At 40.1% G+C, this 25,995-nt stretch overlaps 1 protein-coding gene across 2 annotated transcripts in view; it reads right to left on the reverse strand.

Annotated features, from left to right (window-relative positions):
• The window catches only part of NSMCE2 (NSE2 (MMS21) homolog, SMC5-SMC6 complex SUMO ligase), a 214,123-nt gene that overhangs the window by 108,392 nt on the left and 79,736 nt on the right, over positions 1-25,995 (reverse strand). The gene's annotated exons all lie outside the window — the stretch shown is intronic.

Raw genomic sequence — 25,995 nt, forward strand, 5'->3', positions numbered from 1 at the left:
AGCAAGTGGAGTCATAATTACACAGGATCCCAGCACAAAATGCAAGAGGTTCTGCAGCTCTCCACGACAGGGTTCGCCACCTGCCAGGCAGGCTGGATGCATGCCTCAACCTGGCAGGTGTTAGCGGCCAGACCGTGCTTTGTTGGGTATCACAACACTCAAATTGATTGCTTTTCTTTTTCTCTGTTTTAGAGACAGAGAAAATGCTCTTCTGATGGAGATTTTATATGTTTGCATGTTTTTAAGATGCCAGTACCCTTAATTATGGTCAAATCTTACTGTCCAAGGAGTCTTTATGTTTCTTAGCTTCACGTTGACTCTCTTGGATTTAATCCAGTAGATGTTCATTTCCTACTTTAATTTTCAGAGAGTATTTTCATTTTCCTGCGTTCTGAGATCAAAAGGGGCACCGCATGGTGGACTCCACCTCTGCCTACAGGTTCCACAAAGTGTCAGTTAAATTCAAATCAACCTGTATTTGCTGTGCCAACTTTATGTCCACTGCTGTACCAGGTACAAAATAACATTCAAAAGAGCCTCTAAGGAAATGTTGTATTTCCTGGAGGCCTAGAGACTTTTGCTCTCTTTAAGGTACAAGAAATAGAAATGTAAGTCCAACACTGTCTTGTTCCCTTTAGGAGCTCCAGCCTAGTGAGGGAACAAGATATGTGTTTAAAGAAAAAAAAAAAAGGTACTGTGCCAAGTGGCATGAAGCATGGCAGCGGGAGTACCTTTTATACTTATGGGCAGAGACAGAAGTCACATCTTTCAGTAAGTCTGATTTTAAAAAAAAATAATAATGATGATTACTTAAAAAAAAAATTAATAGTGAAGCACGAAATACAGGATCCTTCCTTTCTATTTCCCCATCTCTGTTCTACCTGAGTAGTTTGGTGAATACTCTTCCAGATCTTTTCTCTATGTACAAGAAACACACACACACACACACACACACACACACACACACACACCTGCAGCCCCAAACACACATACTTATATATGTATACAAACATAAATTTATGTATTCTATAACATGAAGAATTTATGTATCATGGATCCCATTTATGTAATACACACACATGCACACATCCATTTATGTACTAGACACACATGGGAGATCGTTCTATATATATCGTTCTACACTTGTTCTTCTACATTTAATTCTTTGTTGTCAATTATGACATATATATAAAAAACTACACAAAATATGCTGTTCAGAAACTAAATTTCCCTGAAGAGCTGCTCCCAGGTCAATAAATAGAAAATTTTGAGTACTCCAGAAACTCCCTGCATCCACCGCCCCCCAACCAATCATCATGCTGAATTTTATGTTCATCATTTCCTTAGCCTTCTGCATAGTTTTACTACCCATAAGGCAGGCAGAGCTCAAATTCGCCTGCACTGGCAAATGCCCTTCTGGCTACAGCAGCTTGGTTCTTCAAACTTCCTGTGGACTCTCGCTGTTCCTTAGATTTCCTTTGATTTTTTGCCCTTTGCTGCTCTGAGGATGTTTTCTTATACACATTCGACAGTTTGGATGGTTTTCAGCAAGAGGATTGTTCAAATAACCCAATGGGCCGTATTTCCAATAACAGAAGTCTGTGTCACTTCTCAGTTCTTACCTACTGTATCCTAGCTCCTTAGGGGTGACGAGAAGCGAACATCCCTAATTTGCCACGGCGCAAACAGTAAAATAGGCAATAAATGCACGAGGAGTGAAGAGCGAAGGAATGGACATGAGAATGTCCACATGGTGACTCCTGCTCTCGAGGGCTTGATGGTTTCTTTCTTTGAAGGGAGGTAAGAATGCAGATGCATAAAAGGATCTGACATGAAATAATATGAGCCAATCAAGCAACGTGCTTAAATGAAATCACTTCCACTCACCAAACATGGAAAGATTTCCAAGATATACCGTCAAGTGGAAAAAAGAAAGCCGTGGACGGTGTCTCTGTAGAAAACAGATGTAGCCGTATCTATCTTCCACATGTGCAAACAGGTGTGTGGATATGCGCCCACGCACATTCTAGTTCATACACAGAAATATGACTGGAAAGACATGTCACAGTGGTTCCTTCTATGAACTGGGATTGGGAAACCAGGAGTTATCTTTTCTCTTTTAAATATCCTACATATTATTTTTACGTGAGGCAATGTATTACTTTTACAGTTAAGGGAGAAGATTTTAAATTACATTCAAGAGGGGGCGCCTGGGTGGCTCAGTGGGTTAAATTACATTCAAGGGCAAACATATCTGACAAAGGAAATGAGGAAGAAAAAAAGAGATAAGAAGACATAAATTATTGGAGAAGTCTTCTTCAAAATGGTGGGACTTGAAATGGGCCCTGTAGGGCTGGTAGAGTTCACACCGAGAGGACAGGGATGGGGGAAAGCGGGTGACATGGACAAGAGCTGTGTCTGAACAGATGTCAGGCTAAGAGATGAGAATGGTAGTTGAGGAGGACCATCAGGAAGCTTCCCTAGCTAAAATATACTCCAGTTTACACTGAGAGATATGATTACATGGACACAGCAGGGCCACAGTGTAAAATGTGGAATGTCATCAATATTAAGACTTTATCATTGGTTTGATAGGAAACAGAAGTCATTACAGGTTACTTACAAGGTAGTAATACAAGATAATACTAACCTCAGGGAGTACTTCGTGCAGAATGAAATTGAATGTGAAAAAATCCTAGTAATTTGTAAAGTGCATGATCAGCAATTATTATTATTATTATTATTATTTATTTATTTATTTTTTTACTAGGCAAGAGTTACATTTTAGAGAGATTATCACGGTATTTTGATACAGAATGCACTCCAGGGACAGACAGACTCAGGGCAAGGAGATTCCTTAGCAATACAAGGCTCCTGTAAGAGCTTGCCCAGTTTTCACAACTTGAGACATGCGGATAACCACTCTGCCTATCAGGTTTGTTGTTAAGGGTTAAATGTACATAAAATGGCTTGGTTGCAAAGTATTAGTTCATTTCTTCTCAGCTGTTATTATAGTCCAGATGTATGTTCATAAAGATCAGAACTGATGCCCTGGGCACAGGAACGAAAAAGATAAAGCCAGAGGTGCCTGGGTAGCTCAGTCGATTCCGACTGGATTTTGGCTCAGGTTATGATCCCAGGCTCCTGGAATGGAGCCCCATGTTGGGCTCCGTGCTCAGTGGGGAGTCTGCTTGAGGATTCTCTCTCCCTCTCCCTCTGTCCTCTCTAGAATAAATAAATAGATCCTTTAAAAAAGCAAAAAGCTAAAGATAAAGCCAGAGATTTTTCTAAACAAATAACCTATAAGGATCTATTTCTTAGATGAAGGGAATAAAAGAGGAAGAGATGATTTCTAGGATTCCAGCAAGGGAGACTGGTGGAATGATAATGTCCCTGACAAAAATCTACCCAGATCTGTGATCCACATCACAGATCACGCAGACCACGTGACTTTCACCTCCTCCAGCTGGCACTCCCAACCCACAACCCTCGCCACTTGGGTTTGGGGTAACCTCTTTACATTAGTACAAATATGTCCTGAAATCTTTTATATTTTTTTAAGATTTTATTTACTTGACAGAGAGACAGAAAGCTAGAGAAGGAACACAAGCAGGGGGAGTAGGAAAAGGAGAAGCAGGCTCCCTACTCAGCAGAGAGACCAACACGAGGCTCTATCCCGGGACCCTGGGATCATGATCTAAGCTGAACTCAGACGCTTAAAGACTGAGCCACCCAGGTGCCCCCTGTCTTGAAATAATTTAAAATAAAAGTGTACTTATATTTATTTTATTTTGGAAAAAAATTTCAAGGATATATTAAAAACTTCAAGACAATGGGGACATGCAAAATCACAGATTACTCATTTATTGCAAAACCTAGCAGTACTATATTAAAAATGAAAATGAGCTTTGCTCAGTGGCAGTATCACAGCCAATGAGGTTTATCCGAGATGCGGAATTAAAAATGAAAATGAGCTCCACGTTTGACTTTGAGGAAAAAAACTTCCACATAATTCATACATAAATTATTTAGCAGAATTAAACATCTTTAAAGTTTAAAATTACTTATGTTTAGATCACGCGAAGTCCTGAATCACAAAATTATGAAACCAGAAAAGGTCAATAAAAACTAATAACATAAATGATTTTTATTTACTGTGTTTTAAAAATTCTTTTCTTCTAAGTTCACTATGACTTCTGAGGTCCATGTTATGACTGTGGTATAGCCTTAAAGCAGAGTTTACTACAGCTTTAAGGTATTCCTGAAGTCTCAGTTGGATACACTTTGTCGCCTAGCTAAAGGTCAAAGGCTTGAGGACATTACATGATACAAAACAAAAATTCAAAAAGCTTAAAGCTCATGCTTCAGATTCTCTACTTTTCTATAAGGTCACATCTCTGCAGAAGATGACAGAGTTGGCAATTGTGTAACTAAGCCTCCAGAACTAGTTACGACTCTGGAATGTGATCATGTTTTGCAATATACTTGGTCACCATCATATGAAAATCTTGGGAAATAATATATCTTGTTTACCTGCTAGTTCCTGTCAGAGAATAACTCATTTAAAAGACTGTTAAAAGTTCTACATACTTTAGGGCCTGGGTGGCTCGGTCGGTTAGGCATCCAACTCCTGGTTTTGGCTCAGGTCATGATCTCGGGTTCATGAGATTGAACCCCTGCATCGGGCTGCACGCTCAGCAGAGTCTGCCTGGGTATCTCTCTCCTTCATTCTCTGCCTCTCCCCATTGAACTCATTCTTTCTCTCTCCCCAAAATAAATAAAAAATTAAAAAGAAAAAGTTCTATATACGTGAAAAGGGAAAAACAAAGAGGGGGAAGAGGAAGAGGAGGAGAAGAAAAGAAATCCATTATTCTTTCACAGTAAGATGGGAAAGGAAGGTAGGAGAGGACGCAGATGAAACAAAATTGGCTATAGTCAACTGTTCGTTGAAGGTAGAATGCATACACAGAAGTCCATCCATCTTCTCCTGTGCCTTCAGATTGAGCCTCCTGGAAACGTGCATGTGAATTATTTTGAGCCGAAGACGATCAAGGCCCAGAAGAGTCAGGAAGAGGTTTTTACCTCCTGCTTAACTGCCTCTAACAATTTAAATAGAGGGCCTGCTCCCAGAAGAGAACTATCACCAGAGGTAACTACAAAGAGTGTGAGCTAGGTGTGGTAAGCTGGGGGAAGCTGACAGAGCCTACTTGTTCAAAGTCCTGTGTGTGCCCCATGGTCTCTGCAAGGTATGACAAACATTTGTTTACCAAACATCAGCTCTTCCCATCTCCCTGTGAACTGTCTTCCTCCTCTTTGAGGCCCCAGACTCCTGCCACCTTCTCTTTGGCTCAGGATGGCATATAAGCCTCAACCGCCTGTGTCTGAGCCTCTCATGACTTTGTGGGGCTCCTGTACCTATGCAATTAAATTTGTTCTTCTCCTGTTTAAACCTTTCAATCTCCTGCTAATATTTTGTCAATCTAATTAACAGACCAACCAAAAGAACCTAGAAGGGTAAAGGAAAAAGTTTTCCTCCCCATACCTACTTTGTGTATTGAATGTTTCATAGTAAGAAGTTTCAAAAAGGCATACACCCTATTTTTCAAGACTAATTTCTAACTCTACAGCTTAAAAAAAAAAGCCTATCATAATATTATTAAGAACAACAAAGAATATGCCACCTTGAGAACACTGAGTTAAGATTTCTAGAGTTCCTGAGCCTTATCTGCCCAACAAGAAAAATTATGCTGGATGATAATCCTGACTGTGCTTCTAACACTTGCATAAAGCATTTTCACATACATTATCGCAATTGATCTTTAGAATAACACTGTGAGATCTGGTGGGTAACATTTGAATTTATGAAAAAGAAATAGAAGGCTCAGAGGAAAGAAGTGATTTTTCATTCATGTACTCATTCATTCGTTTCACATACCGAACACTTTGTATATGTCAGGCAGATCTGTCCTAAGTGTTAGGAATTTTAAGGCAAAAAAAATGTGAAAATGTGATTCTTTCTTTCAAGAGGTGCTCAGTCTAGTAGAGGGGACAGATTTATAAACAGAATCACATGAAGATGTGATGCATGCTACAATGAAGTATTTTTTAAAAAAAAAAGTATTTTTTTTTTTACCATGACTTGCACAAAGAGATACATTTTACCTTCCAACCCAGCATATAGAACATAAGTTTAAATAGACAAACGTTTGCATGGTGCGTGTGGTATTTTCTAATCTACCCTGTTTTCTCTTACAATAAAATCCTGGTCACAACCTTTTACAAATGATGTCACTGTTCACTAGCGGGTTGTGACCTACAGTGTGCAGAAGTGATAATCACAGTTCTGAGGTAACACAAAAGGAAACACAAACTCTGTTCCAGGCACTGAGAAAAAGCTTTCAAGTGCTTGCTCTGTGAGCACTTAACAATTTTAAAGTGACAGAACTGGAACAAAGGTCTTGAGATGTTTGAGTCACTTTGTTTTTACAATCACTGCTGTTTTAGGCTAGTCAAATACAAAGCGGCTACTGACTGTGAATCCAGATCACCTAGAGAACAAGCTGTTTTCCTGAAGAGACATCAGCAATCATTCATTCAAGTTTACTAATTCCTCACTCTGGCGCAGCACTTCCTGTAGACTGGCTCACGCTGCTCCTACCTGTAAACCAACTACAAACATCCTGCAACCGTTCGGCTTCTTCTATGACTAACGGCCCTAAATACCTGCTCTCTCAAAAATGCTCTAGAATGAAGACTTAAAAAACAAGAGACCAGGATTATATGGGTTAGAATGTAAAATCAGATACTGTCCTTTTTATGGACTGCCCACCTATACTATGATTTTGTTCGGTGCTTTCATCCCCTCCCTCAGTCTCAAATATTTACTGTCCATGCAGGGCAGCTGTACCTGGTGCGTACTGAGCTCAGCGAAGGAAAGAGCTAGTAAAAGCAGATGGCTCCAGGAGAACTACTATCTCATGCTGCTGCCCTCTGCTGTCTAAGAAAGACAGGGGCAAGATCAGGGAAACCCATGCACTTGGTATGGCCATGCCATTTCTTCCAATAGAAATGTTTCCATTCTTACGTACGTGTTTTGAGAATCTCTTTGCCCAAGTGCACCAAAGACTCTTTTTGTGAATCTGACCTAGTCTGTTAAGTTCTTTGTGCCTTTTATCCATTAAGCAATAAAAAAGAAAAGGTGCTTTCCTACATCGGCATATGATCAACTTACAATGGTACCACTATTCATTGGGTAGTCAATAAATATTCATCAAGGATACTAATATTGATGCTGAAAAGGAAATAGACAAAAGGAAGAAAGTTAACTGAACTACATGAGATTTGGAGGAACTACAGCTGTTTTTCATCCCAACTTCCCCAAAGGGAAACATGCTTTGAATATTAAGGATAAAAGATCTTGCTGGCTAAAGGCTGAGAAAATAGTATTCTTAATTAAATTCAAACCGAACTGAACCACCCCCAAAACACCAATCAGCATTTGTGCCTTTAATCATATAACTGTAGGGTCTTAATAAATGGAAAGTATTTGGGGCTAGGCTTTATAGGTATTAACTCAGTAACAGAGGACTAGCCAGAAGGAAATGAGAATTATACTTCTGAGAAAGTTACTGAAAAGCATAAGCCATTTATAAAGACATTCTGATCTTTGGATGAATCTCCTTGTTCGGAAGACATGTTTAGGCTTGATACCTTTGAATATTTAAGGAAGTCTGAATAAGCCAATAAATTACAATCTACAAGGTCTTTAAAAAAAAGATTTTCCTGTTTTAGACTATACAAAAGAGTTATTTTAAGAACACTAACTCTTTAATTTAGACCACCAAGGATAGCATTTTCAAAAATCTGTAAATATTTAGTTGAATCAAATGATAAAACACTAAGACAATCAGCTAAAGATATGTAACTAAAAATAATACAAAACAGACTCCTGACTTTAATCTATAATTATTCTTATATGAAAAAAAAGAACTAGGAAAAATATAATACTGGCTTCTCTTTTGAGGATAAAGCTGAATTTCACCTAGGACATTAGCTTGGTATGATTTTACTTTACTACTCAGTTCGAACTTTATATGAAGCATCTCCAGATGACTGCACTCCTTTAGGCACTGCAAACTCAGTGGGTCCGAAATGAAACTCTAATTTGCTAACTTTTCCTCCTTGTCAACATTCCCCAACACCCATTCTTCTTAATTAATTCCAGTGACCTCTAAAATGGATATGCACAACAAAATCCACTGGAAAGGAGAGTACAAAATAAAATAATAAAATTTCTGTACTGGGTACACACTGAAAAGTATTTAATTACTAAGGGATGTGTGATTAAAGAAAAAAAAAGTTGAGACCACGAACCTAATCTAGTCCTCCTCATTGCCTTTAGGCCATCAGTCTTCCCAAGGGCCTAAATTCTCTCCCCAAATCCCTTCTCTCCATGTTTGCATCTCTGTTCCCACTGCCATTTTGGTCACCAGAGTCACCACGTCTTGCTTGGATTTGTCATAGTTGTCAATCTTGTCTCATTTCTTGTAATATCTTTCTTCCAACTCACCCTTCATTCTGCCTCCACCAGTCAGATAATATCTTCACTAGTCAGATAATATCACTCATCAAAAAAACCAGCAATGCCCACAAACACCTAACAGTTTTTAGAGCTTTCTATACTCTTATCTCAACTTAGGTAAGTAGAATTAAAAAAAAAAAAAAAAAAGAAAGCATGAACTTCAGGCCTACGTTTGAGTTTTGGTCCTGCCTCTTACAAGCTTTGTGACTTGGAGGGAAATCACTGAGGCTTTCTGAACTTTTACTTCCATCTCTGAGTGGTGTTATAAATAGCTCACAAACTGTCTTGTAAATAAAATGAGATTACAGATGAGAAGAACTTAGCGCAGAGCCAGGAACACATAATTGAACATCAGTTGTCCGACACCCTACTAGCTCTGGGTTCCCATTCTACTACTGCCCTCTGCCTATTCCCGTACACCTGCCCCGTGTCAACCCCCTCCTCCTTAGCCCCAGCCGGGCACGTTACCCACCAGCCCCTCTGGAACATGTGCTTTCTTCAATACAAAACGCACTCCCAGCTGCCTGTGGGTCTGATTATACTATACTCCTAGCCTTACATCCCTTTGCTGCTTTCTCTGAGGGAAATTCTACCCAGGTCTCAAGGCCCAGCTCAAATGTCAACTCTTCCAGGAAGTCTTCCCTTCACTCTGCTGATCAGAATTAACCACTTTTCCTTCGTGTTCTCCCTGCACACTGCCTGTGGCTTTACTTTAGTATTTATTTCGAGTCCTACTCTTACCATTATACTATGTTTATACATATACATGTTACCTGCATAAATTATAAGCTTCTTGAAGGCAGAAAGCATGCTTTTCTTCTTTTTATTCTCAGCAATTAACACCTTCTATAGGAAAGGATTTAATAAATGTCTGCTGACTGAATTAACAGATGTATGAAAACGCTTTCAAAAGGAATAGATTTTTACCAGAACAAAACACCAAACACGTGTTCCAGCCCTTGAAGTAATTTTTAGAAGACAACTTCTCCCTGAAAGATATATCATTATTTAATCTTTACAATACATAAATTTAAAATAACAAAGAAATGACCTAAAAATAGTACCTTTTGATAGTGCAGGCTCAATTGCACAAGTTATTTTTAAACCACCGAACTGACTTTAAAAAATGATAATAGTCATTATTATCAATGGATAGACTACCAATGAGTATTAATAGAGGGTAATGATTCAAAGAGGAAAAAAATCACAATACATTAACAAAATGGAATATTAGACCTCATCTTAAAATCACGTTTCCAAATATTTAACCGGCTCATAGCATACTGAGTGAAATAATAAGGACACTGGGCTGATCTCAAATTTGCAAGTGTATATTTTACAGGAAAAAAGACTAATAGAATACAGAAGATGTTGGTATGTGGCTATTTCTGCGTGGTGGGATTATTGATTTTTTTTATTTTTGTCCCCTATACTATCTGAATTTTCTACAATATACACAATTATATAATTAACAAAGTAATTTTTAAAAGACTGAATATAAAGAAATTTTAATTAAAGCTCAGTCAGATTTGCAATAAGAGTCTTACTAGTCCAGTAGAAGATTTCCTGATTATTAATATTAATCTCCACATATTCAGGTAGACATCATTAAAAAGTGAAAATTAATGCCATAGTTTAGAAAATGATAATAGTGAAAGTTTTTCTTAATTGTAAACAGAAAGCAGAGAAAGTAAGCATTTGACTAGTTATTTGCCAGGCAGTGAAGCACCGCTCTGGATGGGGAAAGACAGCTGGCGTTCCAGCTCAGCCACTTGTCTGCCACGTGACTTGTTCTCTCTGAGCTGCAGATACCCCATCTACCAACCAGGGGAAACCCCCACACTCTCTCACTGTTACCTGCAGAACGGACACTGACACCATTTATACAATCTCTACTACCAATGTCTAGGACATGGCAGGTCCTCTCCCATCTCATGTCTCCTGGATCTGGAGACTGTCCACCCGACCGGAAGATGGATGAGGATGAGTACGGGGGGCTCACTGTGACTCCGAGGGAGCCTAGAAAGTCTGGCGAAGCTTGCCGGGTGGCAAAGGCTGATTCTGAAACAGACCGTGGGGGTACGCAGGCATCTCAGACTGCATCAGCCAGGCTGTGAATGTGGTACCGACTGGTAGACACCTCTGTGAAGTAGGATGGGGCCACTGAAGGAAGCTAATGGGGGTGGGGACACAGGAAGAAGAGGGAGAGGGAAGAGAGAACAAGTGCCATCATCGAAGGCGGAGAGAGAAGAGGAAGCCAAGGGAGAAAGCAGAAATAACCAGACTGTCAAACAGGGAGGAGTAAGGGGGAGAAGGAAAGTTGTGTCTTCCTCTCTATCTTCCCCACAAATTTTCTCCCCCCATCACAACCACATCTCCAAAACTATACCTTTATTCTCAAGAGTAACTCTCATTCCCTCTCTGGCAAGTGGCATTCCTTCCTCCAGAGTCAGGAAGGGAAAACCTGGGAAAACACTAACCTAGAGTGGCCTGCAATGCCCAAACTGGTCTCCCAAATCCCCAACGCCTCCAAGCATCAAGGATGAGATCTAGAGGCACTTGGGTGGCTCAGTCAGCTAAGCATCTGCAATCAGCTCAGGTCACAATCTCAGGGTCCTGGGATGGAGCCCTGTGTCGGACTCCCCACTCAGTGGGGAGTCTGCTTCTCCCGCTCCTGCTGCTGCTCCCCCTGCTTGTGCTCTCACATGTGCACTCACGCTCTTTGTCAAATAAATAAATAAAATCTTTAACACACACACACACACCAAAGGATGAGATCTAGAACCGATCCCGGCTACAGATATGAGGTGGTTCAGTACTGAGAAAGCAGCCATTCACCCCTCTCTTTTCTGTTCCTGGCCATCTCCACGTCCTTACTTGCACTGTCTTCAATTACAAAGGATGCACTGTCTTCAATTACAGACAACCCACGCGAATGTCCCATGATTAGAACTCACCATCTGATAATTGTATGGTCACCTTCCCCTTCCGGTAGATTTATAAAATGTTATTTTAAAATGTCAGGATTAGACATGTTTAAAAGAAAGTTCACACAAAGACTGGGGCACAAGAATATCTAGTCAAAAGTCACAATGCCCTCAGGGCAGAACGGCATTTCTTACCACAGTGCATCATCTTGATTACCAACACAATGGTTTAATGTGTGGAGAAAAAGCTCAAGACAAAATGTCTGATTCTGGCTTTCCTGAAGAAAATTGTATGCGCTCTTTTTTCTTACAAGTAAATATAAAGTGGTATTGAATCAAAAGTGTAATTAATTACTAAGTGTTACATGTGTGGGTGCTAAGTGAAGGCAACTTCAGGCTCAATGATATACTTCGATTAAGCTATAACAAGTCTATTAAAAATTCACCTTTTGGAAATCATTAGTTGAAAAATTTTAAAAACCCACAAAACTCATGAATATTGTACCTGGAAACGCACTTACTCTCTCTGTTTCAGACTCCCTAAGCAGAATGGTCATTTGCCTACAAGGGCCCTAAGCTGGGCTGCAGGGGCTGAAAACGGCAAGGTCCTTGCAGACGACTCTGTCCAGCAAGGAGGTACAATTTGCTCCCAGGTGAAGACAAAATACTTTCTTATAAAATAGGCCAAGAAATTAAAAAACACCCTACCAAATAAAAACAACTGTCCCCAAAAGCACACAATGAAAGAGAGAAAAATGCCAGGGGACCTCCTTGGAGAAGCGTCTTTGCTCACTGTTCCTTCGGGCCCTGCCTTTTCAGGGAGGTGTTCCACTGCTAGGATATGGGCACAGGGCGAGCTGACGATTTCCACTGCGACTTCTGCTGCAGCTATTGGGAACCTGGACACAGCCAAGGAAGAAACACGAGCAGCAGGCTCTGGATAACTGTTTAGTAGTGGTGCCTATAAAAAAAAATTGTGGGGTTGGAGGTGAATGGAGTTGAAAGGACAGAAAGAGGTTGTTAGAGAACTTAAAAGAGCCACAAGATGAGAGGAAGAAAACTGCCTTCAACTGAAGGAAAGCTTTCCTCTTAGCTGAGCTGTTTCCAAGCACTGCTCTCTGAATGGCAGAACCCAGCACCGGTTTAAGAGCTGATTTTAGTCTCTGAGGTCATGTGAAAGAACACGAAGTCCTCAGAATCAGCTCATTTTAGGGATTAGCACATATAGCCTAAGAAAGATATGCTGGGTATGTGGTAAATCACTCTCAGAATTAGCCTACTTATGAAGGCACTTTGTTTCAGCAACACGGATTTTAGCAAAAGGACTCCAAAGTAATCACTCCTTCCTGGAAAAATTCAATGTTCCACAAAAGAGATGCCATTATCACTGGTGTATTGACCTGTTTTCTCTCACTCTAAGAGTTTTTTTCTTTTCCCTCAGTAAAGTCAATCAACAAAAGGCAGTTTATGTGACGGTTCAGGGCTTGGGCTCTGCAACCCAACTTCCTGGGTCTGAATCATGAATATCAAGTTGGGCAAACTGCTCACCTTCTATGAGCCTCAGTACCTTCCTTTGTAAAATGGGAATGTTACCGTCACTTACACTTCCTAGTACCCTGAACAGACCTGGTATATACAGTAAATGCTCAAGGAATGTCAAAAGTTTTTATTGTTTTGTTTTGTTTTCCAAATGTCACAACTGAAAGTCATGCCATCCTTGTACCTAGACTTAAAATAAAAAAAAAAAAGAGCATATGATGAACATAGTTAATAATGTGCTTATCTGCCTCTCCAAGTGAAGACTACTTCTTGAAGGCTTATTCATTTTTTAATCTTAATTAAAAATTAATTTAACTTTTTATCTTGCAAGTTTCTGGCATATAATAAGAGCTCAATAAATGTTTGAGTACAGAAATGAATGAAAGGAAAGGAACAAAGTTTGGCAGGCCAAATAAGATCAGCAGCTGCTAATACCGGTTTTACAAGCAAATTCAGATTTAATGAGCTTTTATTGAACATCTACTTTATGCTGGGCGCTGCATGAAGACTTGAGGTTATCTTCATACATTCCTATGGGCAAGACACATGTACAGAACTGCCACAGTGAATGCTACAGCAGTCTGACATTCTCTCCTCTGGATCTAAGGGAGGATGACAGGACCTCTCTGGGATACAAAAAGCACCGTGGGGATATTTTTAGCAGTCACAGAGCCCAAGTCAGAAAGCCCTGCTTCAAAGGACCTCTTCAACCACAGAATAAGGAACTATGTTTTATATTCAAGACTTGGCAGCAACTCAGTTTTCAAATGTTAGGTTTTCATGAAATCACCATACATCTTGGGGAAAATTCAGATCGATCTCTGTCTTTTATTTTTTATTTTATTGGGAACAAAATTTTAAGCCAGCATAAATGAATAAGTGGATTTCAGTCTTCTCAAAGGGCTGTCTGGGTGTGGCTGAGATCACTAACTTTGAAAACTTAGCAACACAGGATACATTATGAGTAAGTTCTTCGCTTTTTTTTTTTTTTAAATGATGATGCTAACTCACCAGATCCTTCTGAAAGAGTCCTTTTATTAATTTCAATGAAGTCAAGTAGAGAACAAGTTGTAATATGAAACACAATTTATGCAACTATGTTGAAATTCTCTGCCAGAATTACATCCTCCAGTGTAAGAATCTTATGATAAAACAATTTCAAAATAATATCAAGCATTAGGTTAGCCTCATTTTGGCTTTAGGCTATCATAGGAAAACTTTCTTTATAAATGATTGAAATCCTAAGGAAAAATGATAGTGCCTTTAAATAGAAAAAAAAAAAGTCATGTTCCCACAGTTTATAATAAGAGAGTTGAAACTAAGCCTCAATTGAAATTATACTGTTAGGCAACTCCAAAAGCTAAACACAAAAACATGTTAAAATAAGAGATTGCAACACCATGGGAAAACCATCCTCATACATACACTTTTAGATTCTCAGCCATTCCTGACCCCAGCCCAGATGAGACCAACCAATCCTTTATAGGTTTTCCTACAGTCAGCCAACAAATGGCTCACTCCCTCCTGAGCCGCACGGGTTACTCAGGGAAAGGCATGCAATACATTTATTTAAAGAGCCAATAGAAATCCCGTGGGTGGGTTTGGTCTGCCTTTCAAAACCAATGAACTTCCCATTATATAACCTTTAATAACAAGAGAGGACTTTACAAGTCATACACCCAACTTAACTACAAGGCAGGCTATGTTACATGCCTCACCGTATTTTCAAAAAAAAAAAAAAAAAAAAAAGGAAGGAGAAAAAGAAGAAGAAAGAGAAAAAGCTTTCAGGATGGCATGTCAGAAATTTTATGACTCCTACTTGGTAGGACTACTAAGCTCCTTTTTATAATGATTTTCAGGAAGTTATGATATTTTTTTTATCAGAAAAGCCCAAGCCTCTAAAACAAAACCTCCATGACGTTTTATTAATTCTTTATAAGATAAAGTAAGTCTTCTAACCACAAGAGAATTCTGAGAATCTAGCTTTTCCAGAAAGCCCAAGAAAAATACTTCAGTTTCACCATTCTCAAATTCATTTGACTTTGAAACAAAATAAACATATTACTCTATTTAATATCGTTGCACAAGCGAATTCACAAGAATGAAATCTGTTCAGAGTTCCTAGAAAAAATGTAGCAATACAGGCTGCCAACTTGTTCAATGTCAAGCTCTAGGCAGTATAGCAGCACTAGCAGTAAATGACTCAGAGTGAGTCACACTTAAGCTATTTTTGCTTTTAAAGTACTGCCAGGCACTGTGTTAATATTCAACCCAGAGTAAATTTAGCCCAACAAGAAAACAAGTGTTTCCATGGCTGCTTCTTCACGGTGTTTATGGTATATATGCAGCCATTAGGCACAGGAATCCAGCCAGATAAATTAAGTGGAAATGATCATCTTTCATTTATATCCAGGCTTTGGAACAATGGAAACACTAAACGCAACTTAGGCTATTCTTCCATCTCCTTCTAGCTGCCTCTCCCGAGACCAAATAGCAAATATGTAGAGAGCATATACCATTAACGAGTCATTTAAAAGTCTATGCCATTAAAGTAACTTCAGGGGGTGGTGGTTCACGGATTTCACTTGGCTCTGTATTAAGGAGTTATTTCTCTGATAGCATAGCCACAGGAGACAAAAATGCTAAAAAGTATCTAGTAAAAGCAACAGAATATATGACTACAGGTGTCAAATGGAATCATCACACAGTATCATGTACAGTGAATGGTCAGCGTCTGGTAACGTGTAACGTAAACGGTCGGAAGGTGTTCAAAAAATATTGGTTGTAGGAATATGCTATTTCTAGCATATTCTAGCCAGAATATGCTATTTCTACTACAAATACACATGGAGTTAAACTTGAGTAGCACAGTGAATTAGAAATAGACATTAGGACTTTTCCCTAATGAAATGTACCTGTCTATTTATAGCTCTTAGACTGCTTGGCACTATCTATAGACTCATGCAATCATTGTATACAGTGGTGAGGTATGTTGCTCAGCAAAAAGTATTAAAGCTCACTATCTCCGCACAAGTTTTCAAAGTCGGATGTATGTACTGGGGTGTGCAACATCTTAGAATTTCTATTTTAAAATAACTTTTATCTAAAAAGTGAGAAAAAATTAAGTTTCACGTACTGTACAGGCTGTAGGCATAACATGTAGAAAAATACAAAATATTGGGAAGCGTGTGCTACCTCTGATGGGGGAGCACAGAGAAAAACGTGTGGAGTCCCCTGCTTTTAGGAACACAGCCTCCAGAAGGAGGGAGTCTTCTCTTCTTTCCTCATGTTCTCTCCCAGTATTTTTTTTTTTTTTTAACATGCAAATGGTCATTGGCACAAAGGAAGAATAGGGGAAAAGGCTCGGTCAGCAAGCAACTAGAGAAGACACAGAAATGGTAATCTGAGCCAGCCAAGTCTGGAAAACAGCCACATGAAGTACCTTGGCACAGCTGTAATGACAGGACAGGGCACACCAACAGTCACACTGCCTAACCACGCTCTGCAAAGAAGCTGACCAGCGCTCTTATCAAGACACCTAGAACCACTCGGGCTCCCTGAAAATTACCATGGAGGCTCAAAAGCTATTTTCACTCAACTGAGAACGCCTAGCACAAGTGCAGTTACATAACGGACATCTTTCCCAACAAAACACATGTTTCTTGGAGAACAAGTGCAAATGGGGTTCCTTGGTGCATAAGGTGGAAGCTCTTAAAATAGTCTCTAACTTGCCTGAATGTCACCTAGCACAGGGCGTGGCATATAGTAGGTACTTAATACAGCTTCGTGGAACAAACAGATGGAATATGAAACTGTATACCCACAAACACCGAATTTAAAACCCATGCATTCTCAAGCTCTGTCTCTGTGACCTTTATGTCTATTGCACAGATAACTTTCAGAATCTGAAAGCCCCAGGGACTACAGTTTATCAGAATTTTCTGCTCTCGGAGTCCCTTGACCACTGATTTCATTACCTGTACTAACAGCACTGGGATCCTACCCATCTTTACCTGAAAGCTTACCTTAGTGGAGTATAAGCAGTAGTTACAGCTCCACAGAAGGAACATATTAAAATCTAAGCAGAGGCAAAGATGGGGAGGAATGGACAGTTGAAGCCCGAGATTTTCAGGGCAGTGAAACCATCCTGTGTATTACGATAATGCATACATGACATTTGGCATTTGTCAAAAACCCACAGGTCATCTGATCTAGTAATTCCACTTTTGGATATAAACAACTCAAAGTAGGGACTCAAACAGATATGTGTATACCAATCTTCATGAGCAGCATTATAGCCATGAGGTAGAAGCAACCCAAGCGTCTACTGACAGAGGAATGGATAAACAAAATGAGGCGTAGACACACTACAGAGTATGAATTCAGCCTTAAAAAGGAAGAAAATTCTGATGCATGCTACAACACAGCGGAACCTTGAAGACACTGTGCTAAGTGAAACACGCCAGACACAAAAGGACCAATCTTGTTTGATTCCACTTACATGAATGAAGAACCTGCAAGAGCCAAAGACACAGAGACAGAGAGTAAGACAGTGGTCACTGTGCAGCCTCTGGTGGGCAGAATTTCAACGCAGAATCACGAAAAAGTGCTAGAGAGGGACGGTGGTGATGCTGGCATTAACAGCACCAGGATACTAAATGCCACTGAACTGAACGCTGGCAAACAGCTGAGATGGTAAACGTTGCATTTTGCCACAAAAACTCCACCACAGCACAGTGTCATAAAAGGAGTGAACTCTACTGTAAATGATGGACTTTAGTTAATAATACTCTATTATAACAAATATACCACACTAATATGCAAGATGCTAAATATAGGGAAATGGCAGGAGGGAAGCCTAGCAGAAATCTCTCTAGTATCTGCTCGATTTTCTGTAAAGCTAAAACTGCTTTAAAAAAATGAAATCTATTAACTAAAAAAGAAAGATCTAACCAAAGGTGGTTGTTCTGTAGCAAACTCCTTTACTCCTGTAGTGCTCTGTACTGTCTCTGTCTCCCCAGAGACTTTTTTCCTTATCTGAGACCCTGAGCCCCGTCTGCTCAGGCTCCTTGCCTGCCCATTCCGACCTCGTCTCATTCTAGTGCACGTCCGTACTAGGGCTACAGGCATGGAGTCTGCATTCTCTTGCCCATGGGCGCAGGATGCTACTACTATTCCCCAGTCTGTCTGCCTTGCGATGACCTGTGACTTGGCTTGACCTCACTGTTTGTGTATATTCTGGCTGGTAGTGACTGGCCTACTAGTGACCCTTGGTACTCTAAACCTTGATACAGTTCCCTAATTCTCTCTACCGGCCTTGTATTTATCTTGCTCTACAGCCTGGCCCAGCCTAACAGTAATTAAATCTAAGGAGGCTGAGGGGGGGATGAGACTGGTTTGAAATGATAATATTCAAAACCACTTCTTAAAATAGAAATAAGAGATTTTTGGTTTTTGGTTTTTTTTTTTTTAAGAGTTCTTTATTCAATGTGAGATGCTTCGCTATAGAGCTCTTAGGCGCAGAATTTCATTCTACCTCCTGATCTCTGTGTTGATTCCATGTTCACAGGGTGTCCTAAATGGAAAGCAAGAACTACAAGCTCGGATGCCTACCAGGGAAAGATAGTGAAAGCGAACCCCACGGAGGACAAAAGCAAATGGTCAGAATAGTGACTAAATAAGAGCCACAACTCCTACCTAACTGCATTGGAGAACAACGAATCTCAACACTGCATGAGCCAAACAAAACTCACATTTCAGACTAATGTGGCCTGCAGATTTCCAGACCTCTGTGCGATGTGGAATACCGGCAGAGAGAAACAGGAAAAGAAAGGGCAAGTATGAGTGCCTTACATAGACTCTCCTATTTATGACAATACATTTGAGCTGAATCATACCATAAAAATGTTTATTTATTAAAATACCAGAGGCAAGCTTGGGCCTATGAAAGATATGGGCATTCAAATCCCATTTCGGAACAGCTAACCCTTTGGCCAAGTGAGAATGTAATTAGTAACATGACTGGTTTCATGTACGCTGCTGAGATGTAGATAACCCTCTGAATGCTGAGAAGACACTCTTCTATGGGCTGATTCATTTTACTTCCAATCTTCTTCTTTTTTTTTTTTAAGATTTTTTTTTTTTTTAATTTATTTGACAGGGAGAGATCACAAGTAGGCAGAGAGGCAGGCAGAGAGAGTGAGAGGGAAGCAGGCTCCCTTCAGAGCAGAGAGCCGGACGTGGGACTCGATCCCAGGACCCTGAGATCATGACCCGAGCCGAAGGCAGCGGCCTAAACCACTGAGCCACCCAGGCGCCCCTTACTTCCAGTCTTCTTAAAGCAAAAATCATGTGGCAGAGAATAAAAGCTTAAAAAAAAAAAAAAACAAAGAAGAAAAAAAAAAGCACAAATATCCAAGATTCCTTTCTCATAAAGGGGCTTACTCTTACACAGCTGAGTAAGTCATTTTCCTTCCTACTCTCATTTTTTATAAGAGAACTATGACTGGTTGTTATTACATACATGCAATTTTTGGATCAGAAATATTATTACACATTGATCTTAAGTTTTTTGGTCTTAATTTTTTGGGTTTTTTTTACTAGATTAGAGAATGTTAGACATTAAGTGTCTGACAGGAAGTCAATGGAACGAAGCCTCTGCCTGACTACCCTGAGCATTCGACCTAGCAGCTGAATCAGAAAAAGGCACACTGGGTACAGGCCCTGGAGACCAGAAACAGGCTAGCGTTGGATCAAGGCTTGCCTCCTCAGCCAGGGGTTTTGAGTGGTACATACTAAAGTATGCAACAGAAACCCTGCAGTTAGAAAAGTTATTTTAATAAAGGAATTACTTAGATTCCGTGAATCAGTACCTTCTAGCCCACTGTGCCTCTTCACCTAGTCAACCATCCCAAATTTACAAACTATATAGCACGTCAAAATAATCCATACTTTCACAATGATCTTCAATGGTTTAATATGGACCCACTGACCTGAATCCTCCCTCCCCTGAAATACTTCAGCCTGGCTAACAGCTCTGCTGCCCACTCTGCTCGTCTCACCTTGCTGTCTGGAGGGGAGACACAGTAGCCTGGTTATGAACAAGGCCTCCCTGCACAGCTACTGACTCTCACCGCCTCAGCTCTGCAGGGGTACCCTGATAGCCTGGCCAAGTCCCTGAGCTTCTTCATGACCCCAAAAGGGTATCTTGTAAGAGATTCTTCCCACCTGCTCACCCAGCTCTGCAGAGCAGGCCCAGAAAGGTTTTATCTGTGTCTACTAGGAAACAAGCCGTAATATCTTATTGGTATGTTTAAGTAAATTTGTGTTACCATCTCTAACAAGCTAAAAGTCAATAGTGAGTAAGCTGGGTTTGAGCACTGAGAATGATTCATATATACATCACAGATGCTAATAATGTTTTTAAAATATTTAACATAAAGACAGGAGCTAGTGCAAAATATTTAGAAAGCCATAACCCTCTCTTCTTCAAAATGACATACACAGATAGAATCTGCCCACTTGGGATAAGCAAACCATAAACAGTCACAGAGCACTAAGATGTGCAAGTAACTGAGGGGAAAACAATGCAAAGATGCCTAAGAGAATGACTGTATTTCTCACACCAAAATTTGGGAGTGATAGGTACATGCCCATGGGACAGAATATCAGAACCGGGAACCCTCTTCAAAGATAAGGAACATAGAGTCAATGAAGGTATCAGATTATCTGAAATTACAAAGAACCCATAGCACAGGGGACATCAACGGACATGTTCTGGAGGATGACAAACAACAGGAAACAGGGCAAGAACAGTTTATCTGGAACACATAAGTGGCAAAGACCCAAAGGTTTTAATTAAACTTGAGTTGCCCAGTATGTAGTAAACGGGCTCTCCCACACGTTGTTGATGGGAATTCAAATTAATATTATCTTTACAGAGGGCAATTTGTCCTCCACAGTACAATTAAAAGAAATCACATAGGTTTGACTCAACAATTTTGCCAGCATTTTTCTTACAGATATAGACCAACTTGTGTGGAATTTTGTCTTCACAGTCTAAGACTAGTTTCTGCAGGATTGTGGGTAATAGTCAATTATCCCCATCATCAGGGAACTGGTTAAAAATTATGAGCTACCATTCAGCCATTAAAAAGAATCAAGAAGCACATTTGTACTGATGTGAAAGGATATCCAAAATATTTACGTGAAAAAAAGCAAAGTAGAACAGTATTGGCTAATGGGCTACCATCAAGATACACAGACACACACAGCTATTTCTACAGGGATACACTAAAGAAACAGGTAACACTAAATGGCTCCCGGGAGGCAAAGACCCTACTTTTCACTACATAGCCTTGTGTACTTTGTGAATTTTATACTATATGCATACATTATCAAATAAAAAAGATAAAAACTATAAAGAGGGGCAGGGAATGTGTGTGTGTGTGTGTGTGTGTGTGTGTGTGTGTGTGTGTGTGTAAGAAGTGCTGCAGAAAGAACAGGCTATCCTGAGCAGAAGTGGATAATCAAGGCTTCCCACAGAAGGCACTCTGAGTGAGACTGATCCAGAGCAGAGAGAGAGAGAGAGAGAGAGAGAGAGAGGGGTGGCCACGGAAGGCTGGGAGGTACCCCAGCAGCCAGACTGGAGAGGAAGAAAGCAACCAGAAGAAGCCAGTTTTTATCCTTGAAGTAAAGAAGCTCACAAAGAGGGCCCCACGTTCCACAGACACTGAAAGCTACTCCCTTTTCCACACTTCTCTTATTGTTCCTCCCTACTAACAGGGCATGTATATGAATGCAGGACGTAACCCAGCCACTTACTAAATGGCTATTATGACCCAGCAATGCTGCAAGATACAGAGGTCATAAAACTCAGTAAGGCTCAGCCCTTGTCCTCAATGAGCTCTCTATCTGAGGAAAATGCAAAACTAAGAGGAGAGGAGGAATTCCAGAAAGACGTGACTTTCGTGGGAAAAGCAGTGACAGACTAGCTGATGGGCTTCAGATACTATAAATGTCATTTAAACAGTAAGATACTGTCTGATTTAATAAAACTTATGCTTCTTCTATTCTATTATTAATTATACAGTTATGTTTGGCACTTTGGCAACTGGTATATGTCTAAGTATTATACCATTCACTGAGCATTCAATAAACGCATTTAATCAATGCTGCTCAAAACACTGTTTAAATCGGACAAATGAGAACAAAAAGACTGAAAAGCAAATTTACCTGTTAAAGTTAGGAAAGGAATCTCCCCAGTCTCTCTCTGCCAGCTTAGCTCTTACACAGATCCGGACACACTTGCAGAAAGTACCAGTTGACATTACTCAGTGGGGGTTTCCTTATTTTTGTTAATTTTGGATTTCCTGGTCAATTTGTTTCTATTTTTTAAACCAATATAGCACTAAAGGGAGGACTATTCAAAGGCAAATGAAAATGGTCACTGCCCTTATAAAGTAAATATTCCCTCCTCAATATTCCAACCAAACGACACAAATATCTGATTAAAAAAAAAAAAAAATGAAGCCGTGGCACCATCAGAGGGAAAAAATCTGCCAGCCATCTTCCCAGCATAATGTTTTCCACAGAGTCTCTCTACAGTATTATCTCATGCTCTTTAATATTTGCCACTTTAAAAGGCTTTCTCTTTAATTAAATAATTACCTTCTTGGGAAAACACAACTCAGTCCTCAACTGAGCAGGATTTTCGCCTCTCCACTTATTCAAATTCTACCTCTTCTTCAAAGTCTCATTCAAAACTCATTTTCTCTATGAAGCCATCACCTGTGGTTTCAAAGATCGCTCCTTCTCAGGTGGTAATTACGTGAATCACACACCTGGCAGCTGATCATGTGCCGCCGATTCTTTTCCTAATTCAATGGCGCTCAGTTTATGTTTCTCTCCTGGAACTTCTTATTTCGCTTTGAATTACAGTGGTTTTAAATATCTGTTTCTCTGCTCCACTGAAAAGGCCAAGTCATATCCATCTGCGAACTATCTTTGATTAAAGCCCAGTCCTGGACACGTTAATAATAAACACCTGGTAGATTGAATGGATATAAATTTTGCTCGTCCTGTAAGAATACAAACTTCTTGAAAGAAGATGATTCTGTATTTCTTTCTTCTCTGTTCATAAATACTTACCTCAGCACCAGGCACCAACAAGCCACTCAAAGATAGTCAACAAATACGGTGTAAGTAAACCAGTTCTAGCCTAGTTTTACTTATGTTAAATTATCTCTTCAGTTGCTTTGGTATCTGAATAAACACGTCCCTGATCAAACGGATGACTCACGAAAGTGAGGTTACTTCAAATACCCCTTGCTTTTGAGGGTTGCATGTTGAGAAGGGACGGTTAGTAACACACACACACACAGAGCCAATGATGTTTCAGTAGATAAAATCTGGTATCTGAGTATTCAAAATGAACAAACACGAACTGGTGCGGGAGGCTGACAATCTGGCCACAGTACTTCTGCCTCCTCCCATGGAGAGGCGAGTCTCTTCTCCCATCCCTTCAGTGTGGGCTGCCTTGCGACTACCCTGACCAACAGCCTGGTAAAAGTCACACTGTACAATTTCCAAGCCGAGGCCTCAACACACCTTCAGCTTCCGTCCTGAGGCTCTTATCTCCCTTCTGCCACTACATAAACCTGAACTAGCATTCTGGAGGACAGACCACAAGGAGCAGGGAAACTTGTCACAACTGAGAATGCCCTAGACCAAGATGCTCCAAGCCAACCAGGCCGCTGACTGCAGATGTGGGAGTGAGGCTGGCTGGAGCAGAAGAATCGCCCAGTGAAATCCAGTCCAAATGGCCAATCCACAGAATCACAAGCCAAATCAATGGTTACTTTAAGCCGCTAAGTTTTGGAGTAGTATGTTCCACAATAAAAGCTAACTCGCCACCATTTAATTTAAAACTGAACGCTTACATGGTATTACAGTATTAATTTCTATTCCACAGCAGTCTGAACTGTGTAGCCAATGCAAATCCTTCCTACATGTGGAATATTTATTTTTAAATGGTCTTAACATTCTAATTATGATTAAATAATCAGGTTGTAATCTCGGGGTCATGGGATCGACCCCCGTGTCAGGCTCTGCACGTAGCATGGAGTCTGCTTGAGACTCTCTCTCCCTCTCCCGTATACCCCTCTGCCCCTCTCTAGGATAAATAAATCCTTTTAAAACATAAAATAAAATTTAACATTATATGATAAAGCATTTCCTAAACATTTCACTTTTTTGATGAGTGATTTCACAAATCTCAACTGCTTCCAAATTTTCCCATTGAATAGCACTGAGAATTGTCTTTGTACATAAAGCATTTCTATTTTGGATTATTTTAGGAGAACTGATTCCCAAAAGAACAATCACCAGCAAAACATTTTAAAGAGTCTTGACACACATCCTGTACGTTCAATATTCAGTTGACTACACTTATCTTAAATTATCACTGTATTATCAAAGCTTAGCCTGATCCTCAGATACATTTGGTGTGTTTTATTAACTACAACGTTGATATGTATGACCTATTATGTTAAAACGCTTTTCCCAACCCTCTGCTCCTTCAGGACCTCCTCTTCAACTATGACCTCCGGCCTCCAGCCCATGCAATTACCAGAATTCAGCTGCCGGCCAATGGCCATCAGAGCAAAAATGAATAGCTCACTGCTCTTGGAGCCTGGAATTTTGAAAACATAGTAATACACTTTTTACTTTTAGAGGTGGGGTTATGGGGGAACTTGCTATTCAAGTCAAATGAGTCAGTCAGGACGAGAAAGTTAATGCATTTCAGTGAAGTATGTCTGTGCTGGCAGGCACCCCCAAAAGCAGTGTATATAGAAATATTTTATTTTAAAGTATCAATACCTCTTGAAATAGTGAATTATAAATTGGGTCTTTTAGTATTGGCTTTCATTCTGCACACTATTTAAACAAATAATGAGTGTATTTAAAAGCCACCATAAACTTTCCTTTAAATTCCTCTTCTTGAAAACAACTGCACATTCTAATCTTCCTAATATTTAATATTAGATATCCTTCTCCAGATTAAACGTTCTTTAAAGGCCCCATATAGATATATATTATAGATGTGCACTTATATTATAGATGTGCACTTATCTTACCTTGGGGAAGACCCCCCGAAGTCAGCGATATCTGCGTTAAGGCAGAAAGATGGCCTTGTCCTAACCAAGTGATGAGAGAGAGAGAAAGGGAGACAGGCAGGCAGGCAGAGAGACAAAGAGAAAGCAGGGAAAGGAGAACATTCCACAAAGAGATCAACAAGTGTGAAAGTCCACAGGTGAAAGAGAACACCGTACCCTCTGGAAACTGCAAGTATCCATCCAGATCAAAGGGCCAGAGAGCAGGGCGGTGAGAAAGTGAACAGAAACCTGGCGCCTGAAGGGTCTTTTTACTCTGGAAGGCTAGGGGAGTCTCTGAAAGAGCATGTGGCCAACTACCATGACCCCTGTCTCAGAATGATCCATCACTCTGGCAGGAACTGCAGGGAGGCAAGTCTGGAGCAGGGAGAATGTGGGAGGCTCAGCGTGTAGAGCAGCAGTAGCAGTGAGAACAGAAAGAAATGGAGAGAAGGCTGGTAGAGGTTTTTAGGAATGGGACTGGATAGCACATCTTGTTAACTGGCCGATAATTCCTATTCCTCTCTTGGAGAAGTAATTTTTTGCTTTTGGTAATCATAAAACAAACCACTCTGCTCTGAAGCAGAAAGAAAATATGCCTAAATAAACTCCTACTATATTTTCTGTGCTCTCCGTTGCCCAACGCAAGAAGCGCTGTCAACTTAGGAATGTGTGAGGGGGTAAGAAAATGCTACCATGTAACAGGAGAGGGAGGCTGTTAAGGGGGATGGTTGGGGAAGGAATGAAAACCTCTTGAGTCTAACTTGGAAGTTTCCTGCTTTATGCAACAGAAATG

This window comes from Meles meles, chromosome 1 (genome assembly GCF_922984935.1).
Source record: "Meles meles chromosome 1, mMelMel3.1 paternal haplotype, whole genome shotgun sequence".
In the NCBI taxonomy this organism is placed as follows: domain Eukaryota; kingdom Metazoa; phylum Chordata; class Mammalia; order Carnivora; family Mustelidae; genus Meles; species Meles meles.